The sequence below is a fragment of the Amblyraja radiata genome, chromosome 5, assembly GCF_010909765.2.
Source record: "Amblyraja radiata isolate CabotCenter1 chromosome 5, sAmbRad1.1.pri, whole genome shotgun sequence".
NCBI classification, from domain to species: domain Eukaryota; kingdom Metazoa; phylum Chordata; class Chondrichthyes; order Rajiformes; family Rajidae; genus Amblyraja; species Amblyraja radiata.
In genome coordinates this window covers 14,082,117-14,096,309 of record NC_045960.1, presented here as the reverse complement: position 1 = coordinate 14,096,309, position 14,193 = coordinate 14,082,117, and positions in this window count along the sequence as shown.

The window sequence follows — 14,193 nt, the reverse complement described above, 5'->3', positions numbered from 1 at the left end:
GCGGCCCACCGAATCCACACCGACCATCGATCACCCGTTCACACTAGATCTATGTGATCCCACTTTCTCATCTACTCCCTATACACTAGGGGCAATTTACGGAGGCCAATTAACCTACAAACCCGCACGTCTTTGGGATGTGGGAGGAATGGGAGCATTTATTTCAAGAGGGCTTGTATACAATAACAGAGATGTAATGCTGAGGATCTATAAGGTACTGGTCAGGCTGCATTTGGAGGATTGTGAGCAATTTTCGGCACCATATCTGAGGATCTTGTAAACCTCCTCTGGACCCTCTCCAGAGCCAGGTGCTGGCTCTGGAGAGGGTCCAGAGGAGGTTTACAAGAATGATCCCAGGAATAATTGGGTTAAATTATCATGAGCGTTTGACAGCACTGGGCCTGTACTCTCTGGAGTCAAGAAGGATGAGGAGACCCCTCATTAAAACTTACAGAATAATGAAAGGCTTGGATAGAGTGGATGTGGAATTCTTTGCCACAGAAACTGGTGTCAAGGGTTATGGGGAGAAGACAGGAGGATGGGGTTAGGAGGGAGAGATAGATCAGCCGTAATTGAACGGTGGAGTAGATTTGATGGGCTGAATGGCCTAATTCCGTTCCAACCATCCGAGGGAAACCCACGTGGTCATAGGGAGAATGTGCAAACTCCACACAAACTGCAACTGAGGTCAGGATCAAATCCGGATCTCTGGTGCTGTGATACGGAGCATCTACCAGCTGCGCTACTGTGCTGCCCTCTGCCAATTCTCTATCACTTTTTCTGCTGGGAGCCAGGATATACAGTGCATTCAGAAAGTATTCAGACCCCTTCATTTTTTCCACGTTTTGGTGCGTTACGGCCTCCGTCATTCTTAAATGGAAGAACTTTGGAACCACCGGGACTCTTCATAGAGCTGGCTGCCCGGCCTAACTGTGCAATCGGGGGAGAAAGGCCTTGGTCAGGGAGGTGACCAAGAACCCGATGGTTCTTGTGGAGATGGGAGAACTGTCCAGAAGGACAACTATATCTGCAGTACTTCACCAATCAGGCCTTTATGGTAGAGTGGTCAGACGGAAGCCACTCCTCAATAAAAGGCACATGACAGCCCGCTTAGAGTTTGCAAAAAGACACCTAAAGGACTCCCAGACCATGAGAAACAAGATTCTCTGGCCTGATGAAACCAAGATTTAACTCTTTGGCCTGAATGCCAAACGTCATGTCTGGAGGAAACCAGGCACCGCTCATCACCTGGCCAATACCATACCTATTGTGAAGCAAGGTGGTGGCAGCATCATGCTGTGGGGATGGTTTTCAGCAGCAGGAACTGGGAGACTAGTCAGGATCGCGGGAAAGATGAACGGAGCAAAGTACAGAGAGATCCTTGATGAAAACCTGCTCCAGAACGTTCTGGACCTCAGACTGGGGCGGAGGTTCACATTCCAATAGGACAGCAACCTTAAGCACACAGCCAAGACAACGCAGGAGTGGCTTTGTGACAAGTCTGTGAATGTCCTTGAGTGGCCCAGCCAGAACCCGGACTTGAACCAGATCGAACATCTCTGGAGGGGCCTGAAAATAGCTGTGCATCGATGCTCCCCATTCAACCTGACAGAGTTTGAGAGGATCTGCAGAGAAGAATGGGAGAAATTACCCAAATAATGGTTTGCCAAGCTTGTAGCGTCATACCCAAGAAGACTTGAGGCTGTAATCGCTGCAAAGGTGCCTCAACAAAGTACTGAGTACTGAATATTTATGTAAATGTGATATTTCAGTTATTGCTTTTTAATTACTTTGCAAACATTTCTAAACACCTGTTTTTGATTTTTTAGTATGGGATATTGTGTGTAGATCGATGATTAAAAAAAAATGAATTTAATCAATTTTAGAATAAGGCTGTAACGTAACAAAATGTGGAAAAAGTGAAGGGGCCTGAATATTTTCTGAATGCACTGTATATGGCACTGAGCCCATCACAACCTATTTTATAGACATAATCTCACCACCAGGATGCCCTACAAATAGACATGTATAAAAACAACAGTGAATTTAGATTTTTTTGTTTAACCATGATTGGGGTTGATTTGTTGATGTGAATTATGTACTTACCAAGAAATGTAATATGTAATTTTAGTTTAGAGATACATTGTGGAAACAGGTCCTTTGGCCCACCGAGTCCGCACCGACCAGCAATCCCCGTTACACTAGCACACACTACACACGAGAGACAGTTTACTATTTTTTTTTACCGAAGCCAATTAACCTACAAACCTGAAGTTAGACACAAATGCAGGTGTATTTCAGTGGGATGGGCAGCATCACTGGAGAGACAGAGTGGTGACGTTTCGGGTTGAAAGGGTGCGACACGTCCTTGATTATGCTGCTGGCCTTGGAGTTAATAGAAGGGAGGTTGGTTTATGTGATGGTCTGGGCTGCGTCCACAATTCGCTGCAAGGCAGCATCTCTACTGCTTTGCCAATGTGCCGCCACTTATTTAATAGAAAATAGACAATAGGTGCAGGAGTAGGCCATTCAGCCCTTCGAGCCAGCACCGCCATTTACTGTGATCATGGCTGATCATCCACAATCAGGACTCAATTCCTGCCTTCTCCCCGTATCCCTTGACTCCGCTATCTTTAAGAGCTCTAGCTAACTCTCTCTTGAAAGCACCCAGAGAATTGGCCTCCACTGCCTTCTAAGGCAGAGAATTCCACAGATTCAAAACTCTCTGGGTGAAAAAGTGTTTTCCTCATCTCCGTTCTAAATGGCTTACCCCTTATTCTTGAACTGTGTCCCCTGGTTCGTGTCCAATCACTTAATAATCTTATATGTTTCAATAATGTATACAGTGTCTTGTCTATGGTCTTTGTTTGTTCTTTTGCACTATGTATTGTTGGTGAGATTTGTGATTTGTGATGTGGTATGGATGCACTTTATTACAGTGATCTGTGTTATTAGTGGTATGTAACAAAAGCAGTGTACCATCATGTACCGAACCCAAATACCACCAACCCTGGTTGCGTGGCAATTAAAGATTCTATTCTATTCTATTCTATTCTATTCTATTCTATAAGATACCCTCTCATCCTTCTAAATTCCAGTGTATACAAGCCCAGTCGCTCCATTCTTTCAAGATGTGACAATCCCGCCATCCCGGCAATTAACCTCGTGAACCTACTCTGCACTCCCTCAATAGCAAGAATGTCCTTCCTCAAATTTGGAGACCAAAATTGCTCACAATACTCCAGGTGTGGTCTCACAAGAGCCCTGTACAACTGTAGAAGGACCTATTTGCTCCTATACTCAACTGCTCTTGTTATGAAGGTCAACATGCCATTCACTTTCTTCACTGCCTGCTGTACCTGCATGCTTACTTTCAGTGACTGATGAACAAGGACCCCCAGATCTCGTTGTACTTCCCCTTTTCCTGACATGACACATTCAGATAATAATTTGCCTTCCTGTTTTTGCCACCAAAGTCGAGAACCTCACATTTAGACACATTAAACTGCATCCGCCATGCATCTGCCCACTCACCCAACCTGTCCAAGTCACTCTGCATCCTCATAGCATCCTCCTCACAGTTCACATGGCTACCAGCTTTGTGTCATCTGCAAATTTGCTAATGTTCCTCTTAATCCCTTCATCTAAATCATTAATGTATATTGTAAATAGCTGCAGTCCCAGCACTGAGCCTTGCGGTACCCCACTAGTCACTGCCTGCCATTCTGAAAGGGACCTGTTAATCTTTGTTTCCTGTCTGTCAACCAATTTTCTAACCATGTCTGTACCCTACCCCCAATACCATGTGCTCTAAATTTGCCCACTAATCTCCTATGTTGGACCTTATCAAAGGCTTTCAGAAAGTCCAGGTACACTACATCCACTGGCTCTCCCTTGTCTATTTGCCTAGTTACATCCTCAAAAATTCTAGATTAGTCAAGCATGATTTCCCCTTCGTTAATCCATGCTGTCTCGGACCGATACAGTTACTGCTATCCAACAATATTTTCTCCCCACTGGTGTTTCCATCCCCTTCAGAATCTATATCTTCAGTTGCTCTCAATGTCTGACCTAGTGAGGGATTCAAGATTGTGTAGCTGGAACAATTACAACACATTGTGAGAATTAAATCCTCTCCTGGATGTGTTAAAGAGTGCTGGAGCACCTCAAGGCTGCGTGCTCAGCCCCCTGCTGTACTGCCTCTATACTCATGACTGGGTAGCCGGTCACAATGCGAACTCCATCATCAAGTTCGCTGACGACACCACTGTTGTGGGATGTATCACTGATGGGGATGAGTCAGAGTATAGAAGAGAGATCGAGCAACTGTCCATATGGTGCCAGCGCAATAACCTGGCCCTCAACACCAGCAAAACCAAGGAACTGATTGTGGAGTTTGGAAGGAGTAGGATGGGGACCCACAGCCCCGTTTATATCAACGGGTCGATGGTTGAACGGGTCAAGAGCTTCAAATTCCTGGGCGTGCACATCTCTGAAGATCTTTCCTGGTCCGAGAACACTAATGCAATCATCAAGAAAGCTCATCAGCGCCTCTACTTCCTGAGAAGATTACGGAGAGTCGGTTTGTCAAGGAGGACTCTCTCTAACCTCTACAGGTGCACAGTAGAGAACATGCTGACCGGTTGCATCGTGGCTTGGTATGGCAACTTGAGCGCCCTGGAGAGGAAAAGACTACAAAAAGTAGTAAACACTGCCCAGTCCGTCATCGGCTCTGACCATCCTTCCATCGAGGGGGTTTATCGCAGTCGCTGCCTCAAAAAGGCTGGCAGTATCATCAAAGACCCACACCATCCTGGCCACACACTCATCTCCCTGCTACCTTCAGGTAGAAGGTACAGGAGCCTGAAGACTGCAACAACCTGGTTCAGGAATAGCTACTTCCCCACAGCCATCAGGCTATTAAACTTGGCTCGGACAAAACTCTGATTGTTAATAACCAACTATCTGTTATTTGCACTTTATCATTTTATTTATTCATGTGTGTATATATTTATATTATAGTATACGGACACACTGATCTGTTTTGTAGTAAATGCCTACTATGTTCTGTGTGCTGAAGCAAAGCAAGAATTTCATTGTCCTATGTGTGTGAATGATTGGTGGTGGTCGGAGGGGCCGTAGGCGCAGATTGGCAGCCACGCTTCCGTCAGTCTGCCCCAGGGCAGCTGTGGCTACAGAAGTAGCTTACCACCACCGAGTGTGACTGAGGAGTGAATGAATAATGCGATGTAAAGCACCTTGAGTATTAGAAAGGCGCTATATAAATCCCATCCATTATTATTATTATTATTATAAGGGACACATGACAATAAACTCACTTGAACTTGAACTTGAACTAAACGTGTTCCGAAATAATTTATTTAATTACGGGCAGACAGTACAGATCAATGAGGACAAGGACAAACAGACTCAAAAACAGTTTTTATCCCACAGCAATAACTACACTTAATATAGCCACCAAATGAGCGCAGGTGCGCTACATACCAAAGGGATTGTGCAATCGACAGAAGAATGTATGGTTGTGTGTTTATGCTTGTTTTTTTCATGTTATTTATTTTAGTTGTTTATTTCAGATATTCTCTTTTACGTATCGTTAGCTTTTAGATAATGTGTGAATGGTGCACTGACTGGTTGGCATTTTTAATTTTGTTGTACATGTTTACATGTTATAATGTCAATAAAGAACCTATCTATCTATCTATCTGTCTAATAACAGGAAAAAAGCTTATACTCAAATTCTGGAAAAACGCTCCTATACCAACAATAAAAATGTGGATTTCAAACATGTTCGAAACATTACACCTGGAAGATATGAGACTCCTCCTCGCAGGCAAAGCAGACCACTTCCAAAAAACGTGGTCTGCATTTATGGACTTACTACAAGCATAAGGTGCAACAGTAATTTAAAAAAGAAATGGTGCCAGGATCTGGTAACGGGGGATGAAAAATATGGTTGGTATATCCCTTTTTGCGTAGTTTTTTATAATAGAGCGATTGTTTCTCTTTCTTTCTTTCTTTTCTCGGGTCTATTTCTTAACTTTCTTCTCTAACTCTCTTTCTAATGGGTTTTATTTTCCCAACACTTTCCTGCACTATCACGACTCTTTCTCACTTTCCTTACTTCTTTTATTTCTATCTTTCTTAAAGCTCAAAAAATGAAGGGGTACAACAAATGTAATAAGATATATGTGGTGTGTACATATTTCTGTAACTTATTGTACTTCTAATAAAAATAAACTTGAACTTGAAGGGGTTAAAAGAAACATGGGTCAAAGCGCACTTGAGGATGGTCTGGAGTGTTACACAGAAGCAAGGATTAACTCAAATGGCTTTCTCTCTCCAAGACAAACAATTGAAACAAATATCATGCGACCAGCTTGAGCTCACCTGGCTGTTTTTGCCAGTTCAGAAAATTAATGCAGCGATCTTTCACTTTACCATTTAAAGATTAAACAGGGGACACGAAGAATTGGAGATTAATTCCCCCTCCCATTCCAACACCAACCTTGCTGGCCTGGGCCTCCTCCATTGCCAGAGTGAGGCCAAATGCAAACTGGAGGAACCACTGTACCTTACAACCCATGGTTTGGAGTTCTCCAATTACAAGAAACTCCCCACCCTGAACACACCTCGTTCCTGTGTCTCTCTCCCCCCATGTTGGTGTGCACCCATTTCTTCTAGTATCTCCCCCCCCTTCCACAGCCACCCTGCTCCTTTGTGGAGGAAGGAACCAATGATGCTAGTTTACACCGAAGATAGACGTAAAATGCTGGAGGAACTCAGCAGGACTGGCATCATCTCCATTCCTTCTATCCCGAGATGATGCTGCCTGTTACTTACTGCCGCTGAGTTACTTTAGCATTTTGTGTCTTTCCTCTCCTCCGTACACTCTTTCCCCGTACCTGAGTCCCTCATTTTCTTTTTATCCTCTCCCCCACCACCTTTTCCCATTCCCCTTCAGTATTGCTCCCTTTGGCTTTAAATTTCAATCCTCACATCTCCTTATCTGACATCTTTTTGTCTCCTTTTCATCTCCAGCCTTTGTCACTTCCTCCACCCCAGTTTGAGTTTAGTTTATTGTCACGTGTACCGAGGTACAGTGAAAAGCTTTTGTTGTGTGCTAACCAGTCAGCAGAAAGACAATACATAATAATAATAATAATACATTTTATTTTCGGGCGCCTTTTAAATCTCAAGGTCACCTTACAAAGATTAAACAGAAGGGAAAAATAAACACATAGTCGGAGAAAAATAAATAATAAGGGCATCATCAATACACAAATTAAAGATAGAAATCGCTCCAAACACACAAAATCAAAAAATCAAAAAAAACACAATGTGATCCAGCGCGGCGACCCAGGCAGCTAAAGCGCGCCAGCGTCCACTCTCCCTTCCGACAGCCATCTTGGACACAGACTAACATATTCACATTACACACAAAAAATCATCCCCCCACAATGGATACCACTGTGGGGGAAGGCACAATGTCCAGTCCCCAACCCCAGTTCTCCCAAAAGTTAGGCCTATTATGGCCACCGCTGTTGCCTCAACGGAGGCCCGATGTTCCTGGCCGTTCTGGCCGGGTGGTCTTGCCCCGGCGTCGGGAGAGTCCTCACAGCGGCTGGGCCACCTGGAACGGCTGCTTCCTAGCAGGGGATTGTCGGCTTCCGAAGCCGACAAGGACGCACCGAGTTGGAGCTCCCAGGCTCCCGATGTTAATGTCGGCGCCGCCCGCTCTGCTCCACAGACCCGCAGCCCGGAGGTGTTGCTCTCGGCGGTCCAGCTCACTGGAGCTCCAGCGCGTCGATCCAGCGCAGCGACCCAGGCAAGGCATCGCCCGCTCCGCTCCGCGATGGGGCTCCAGCGCTGTGCCGCCACCGAAGCCAAGGTGCTGGGCGGTCCCCACCAGGAAACGGCGCTCCAAGCCCACTGGTAGGCCACGAGGACGGGTCGACGGGCAGCCCAGAGTAAAAGCTGCCTCACCGACCAGGTAGGGACCTAGAAGTAAGGTACCTCCTTCCCCCCACAATAAGAAGTCCATTTCTCCGAAAAAACGACGAACAAAACTAAAAACTGAAAAAAAAATGAATTAAACGGAAGGCTGCTGGTTAGCAGCCGTTCCCCAAGATGGCTCCTCCTCCAATACATGATTACAATCGATCCATTTACAGTGTAATGATACATGATAAGGGAATAACATTCAGTGCAAGGTAAAGCCAGCAAAGTCCGATCAAGGATAGTCCGAGGGTCACCAAAGAGGTAGATAGTAGTTCAGCACTGCTCTCTGGTTGTGGTGGGATGATTCAGTTGCAGGATAACAGCTGGGAAGAAACTGTCCCTGAATCTGGAGGTGTGTGTTTTCACACTTCTGTACCTTTTGCCTGATGGGAGAGGGGAGAAGAGGGAGTGGCCAGGGTGCAACATGTCCTTGATTATGCTGCTGGCCTTGCCGAGGCAGCGCGAGGTATAAATGGAGTCAATAGAGGGAGGTTGGTTTGTATGATGGTCTAGTCTGCATCCACAATTTGCTACAATTTCTCTCGGTCTGGTTGGGGCTATTCTCAAAACCAAACTCTGATGCATCCTGATAAAAATGCTTTCTATCTGACAGCATCCCACTCCATCACATGTATCAACCCATCACTTGCCAGGCTTTGCCCTGCTCCTATCTTTCTTTCCCCCCCACCCAACCACAATCAGTCTGAAGAAGGGTCACAGCCCTAAACGTTATTTGTCCATTTCCCTCAACAGATGGTGCCTGACCCCTGATCTCCCTCTCCCCGGACAGTCAGTAGAAAAGTCTTGACCCGAAACATCACCCATTCCTTCTATCCAGAGATGCTGCCTGTCCCGCTGAGTTACTCCAGCATTTTGTGTCTATCTTCAGTGTAAACCATGCATTTGCAATTCCTTCCCACCCACTATGTTTCTCCTGCACTTTGTGTTTTGTTAGAGATTAAACTGTTTTGTCCAAAACGCAGATTCTAACTCTTGGCATGTTCTAAGTGCACTTCAAATCCTCATCACCCGCAATCCCAGGAATCAACCTCGTGAACCTACACTACACTCCCTCAATAGCAAGAATGTCCTTCCTCAAATTTGGAGACCAAAGCTGCACACATCTGTGCTGAACATCTCTTTACATTTAGTACTTTAGAGATACAGTGTGGAAACAGGCCCTTCGTGCCCATCGAGCCCATGCTGACCAGTGATCACCATGTGCACTAGCACTATCCCACCTACTGGGGAGAATTTACTATTTTACCAGAGCCAATTAGCATACAAACCTGTACGTCTTTGGAGTGTGGGAGGAAACCGGAGCACCCAGAGAAAACCCACACTGCACAGGGAGAACGTGCAAACTCCATACAGACAGCACCCGTAGTCAGGATGGAACCCGGATCTCTGCTGCTGTAAGGCAGCAACTCTACCGCTGCGCCACCGCGCCGCCCCATACCTCTCCATACATAAACCCTAAACTGTCCACAATCAAGATGAACAGTACTAACAAGTGTAAGGGAAAGCTAGACACAGACTTCAGTCAGTAGGATGCATTAGAGGCACCATAAAGGCGATTGAGGAGATTTGGCAGGTCTCCAATGTCTCTTTCAAGCTTCTACAGCTGCTCCGTAGTGAGCACACTGTCGGGTTGCATCACAGCTTGGTGTTTGGAACAGCTCTGCCCACAACCGCACCAGATTACAGAGAGGTGTAGATGTAGCCCAGTCCATCACACAGACCAGACTCCCCACCATCGACTCCATCTACACTGCATCGGGAAAGCAGCCAACATATCAAAGACCTTTCACACCCTACTGATACAGAAGCTTGAAAGCGCGCACCACCAGACTCAGGGAACAGCTTCTTCCTCCCTGTTATCAGGCTTCTGAACGGCCTTTCCATAAGCTAGGGGTACTGTCCGATTCACCTCTACCCCATTGCGGACATTGGACTCTGGAACTGGTGCGCTACAATGCTGAGAACTATATTCTGCACTATGTATCTGCCCCTTTGCTCTACCTATTGTACTTGTTTGGATAGCATGCAAAACAAAGTCAAGCTGCAGCAAGTAAGAATTTCATTCATATGCTTTTGGTACATATGCCAATTAAACCCACGTAACTCTTGAGAGGGTGGCACGGTAGAACAGCTGGTAGACCCACCTGCCTCCCAGCACCAAAGGCCTGGGTTCGATCCTGACCTCGGCTGTTGTCTGTGACCATGTGGGTTTCCTCTGGGTGCTCCGGTTTCCTTCCACATCCCAAAGCCGTGCAGGTTTGTAAGTTGATTGACCTCTGTGAAAATTGCCCTCTAATCTGTAGGGAGTGGATGAGAAAGTGGGATAACATAGAATATGGAAAGTGGGATAACATAGTGTGAAGATAGGCACAAAAAGCTGGAGTAACTCCGCAGGACAGGCAGCATTTCAGGAGAGAAGGAATGGGTGATGTTTTGGATCGAGACCCTTTTCCGGACTCCGAAGAATGGTCTCGATCCAAAACATCACACATTCCTTCTCTCCAGAATTGCTACCTGTCCTGCGGAGTTACTCCAGCTTTTTGTGTCTATCCGTGGTTTAAGCCAGCATTCGCAGTTCTTTCCTACACATAGAATCAGTGTGAACGGGTGATCGATGGTTGGGCAAAAGGGTCCATGCTATTTCTCTAAAAAAAAACTGTTAAAAAAGTAGAATTCCATGCACATAAAGGACATGTGAATTCTCATAGAAAAAAAACAGAGAAAAATAGGTGCAGGAGTAGGCTATTTGGCCCTTCGAGTCAGCACTGCCATTCAATATGATCAGGGCTGATCATTTAAAATCAGTACCCTGTTCCTGCTTTCTCCCCATACCCCTTGATTCCTTTAGCCCCAAGAGCTAAGTCTAACTCTCTCTTGCAGACATCCAGTGAATTGCCTCGATTAAAGAGACCGATACAGTCTACCGTATATCAGATTTCAGTGTATTTTGTTCTGACGGTTGAGCTTTTCCTGGTCATAAACACTTAATCCAAATTGGGCTGAAGGATGAGAGTATTATTTTAACATTTACTATTTGTAACTGGGGAAATGTATCATATGATCTGCAAATTGCTTGAAAAAGAGTTCATGCAGAGATTATTGCCAAATTTGGCATTGACCTTTGAAATGGATGCAAGGCTGTTTACTATGGGCTGAATCCAGAAAACCTAGTCAGGAACACAGCCCATTTGCACTAGAGCTTTCCAGAGGATTTAGCTGGCAGTAATTCTAGTCTCTTTCAAGGAGACGCAAGTCATGGGTTTATATTGTGTTTTCTGCAAAGTCTGAAATCATTTTGGCATTGGTATTGATTTTAATATTTAGTTTTAGTTTTAGAGATACAGCGTGGAAACAGGCACTTCGGCCCAGCGAGTCCACACCGACCAGCGATCCTCGCACACTTCCACTATCCTACACACACACACACACACTAGGGACAATTTATATTTATACCAAGCCAATTAACCCACAAACATGTACGTCTTTGGAGTGTGGGACGAAACCGAATATCTGGGAGAAAACCCATGCAGGTCACGGGGAGAACGTACAAACTCCATACAGATAGAACCCGTAGTCGGGATCGAACCCGGGTCACTGGCGCTGTAAGGCAGCAACTCTACCACTGTGCCACCATGACACCCTGATGTTAGTTTATTATTGTCACTGTGCCGAGATGTAGTGAAAAACTTTCCTCTGCGTGCTATCAAGATGTCAAAAGTACCATATTTAAGTACAATCAAACTATACCTAGGGTGGCACAGTGGGCAGTGGTAGAATTGCTGCCTTACAGCATCAGAGACCATTGGCTTCTGTAAATTGTGTAGGAGAGAACTAGTGTATGGGGTCGATGAGGACTCGGTGGGCTGAAGGGCCTGTTTCCATCCTTTATCTCTAAACTGAAACAAACTATCTCTGAGTACATCAGGTAGTGCAAAAGAGTGAAGATCCACTCCATTACGCAAATCAGACTTTTCCCTGGAACGCAAGAGGCTGAAGGGTGACCTTATACAATTTACATTCCTTCATCTCCCCGCACCGGAGGTTTTTGTCAGTCTCCCTACCTGCTTCCACTACCTGCAACCTCTGGCAACCACCTGCAACCTCCGGGAACCGCACGGAAACCTTGGGTGGGGTGCAAAGTCTCCAGAGGTTTCCATTCAGGTTTCCTAAGTGGGACAGGGGCATAATAGTGTTTAATGGACATTGATAAGCACATGGATATGCGTGGAATGGAGGGATATGGATTTTGTGCAAGCAGATAAGAGATGGTCTTGGCATCATGTTTGGCACAGAAATTGTGGGCCTTGTTCTTGTGCTCTGCTAGTCCATGATCTAGGTTAAATGAGCCCGCACTCACTGCGTCCAGTGAGACCAGTTTGAAGAAGGGTCTTGACCTGAAACGCCATCTATTCCTTTTCTCCAGAGATGCTGTTTGACCCTCTGAGTTACTCCAGCTTCTTTGTGTCGATCTTCAGTTCATCCTGCACTTTGTTAATTGCTCAAGATTCCAGTATCTGCAGTTCCTTGAGTCTTCACCTTGTACATGAGTAGGTCTTGCTTCACAAGGGGAAGATGGTGGGAGCTGAGGAGATGACTCAAATAGAAATGGCTCCCTGTGGATGCGCCTTCCCTGAAACTTTTACGATCAAGCTTCTGGTCTCTTATCCAAATAATTCCACAGGATGTTATCACTGATTGCCCAGTAATCTCAGGAGTTTGGCATGTCCTCCTTCCATTAGGGATAAGTGGATGTGGGTGGGAATGCAGGAACATTATTAGTGGTAAACTTTCTTAAATTGCCACAGTATTTGTCAGAGCAAACAGCAAATCCAACACTTCTGTCATTTCCTAAGTAGCTACTGTATTATGTTTGGATTAAGAATTATTGTTGTAACAATTTAATCTATCGTATGATTTATGTATTATGGTCCACTTGATCTCTCATCGTATAGCTGATTTAAGGAGAAAAGGAAAATCATAGTTATACGGAACAGAAACAGACCCTTCGGCCCAAATCATCCATGCAATCCAAGATGCTCCATCTATGCTGGTCCTATTTGCCTGCATTTGGCCTAAATCCCTCTAAATCTTTCCCATTCTGTACAAATGTCTTTTAAATGGTGTAATTGTATCTGCCTTAACTTTCTCCTCTGGCAGCTCGTTCCATATACCCACCACCATCTGCGTGAAATATATGCCCCTCAGGTTTCTATTAAATCTTTCCCCTCTCATTTTAAACCTATGTCCTCTGGTTCTTGATTCCCCCTACTCTGGGGGGAAAAAACTCTGTGCTTTCACCCTATCTATTTCCCTCATGATTTTATACACCTATATAAGATGACCCCTCAGCCGCCTGCACTCCAAGTAATAATGTCCTAGCCTGCGCAACCGCTCCCTATAACTCAGGCCCTCAAGTTCTGGCAACATTTTCCTAAATCTTTTCTGCAGGCCTTAATGTGTCTCATTGTCAAGTCCTTGTGAACTACTGTGAGGTACAGTCCATATGACACTCCTAGACACACACTCACTCCTAGACACACACTCACTCCTAGACACACACTCACTCCTAGACACACACACACACACTCCTAGACACACACAAACACACACATTCCTAGACACACACACTCTCCTAGACACACACATACACTCACTCCTAGACACACACTCACTTCTAGACACACACACACACACACTCACTCCTAGACACACACTCACTCCTAGACACAAACTCACTCCTAGACACACCCACACACTCCTAGACACACACTCACTCCTAGACACACACTCACTCCTAGACACACACACACACACACACACTCCTAGACACACACTCACTCCTAGACACACACACACACTCACTCCTAGACACACACATGCTCACACACACTCCCACACATTATCCTAGACACACACTCACACTCCCACACACTCCTAGACACACACTCACACTCACTCCTAGACACACACTCACTCCTAGACACACACACACACTCACTCCTAGACACACACACATGCTCACACACACTCCCACACATTATCCTAGACACACACTCACACACCCACACTCCTAGACACACACTCACACTCACTCCTAGACATACACTCACTCCTAGACACACACTTATTCCTAGACACACACACACACTCACT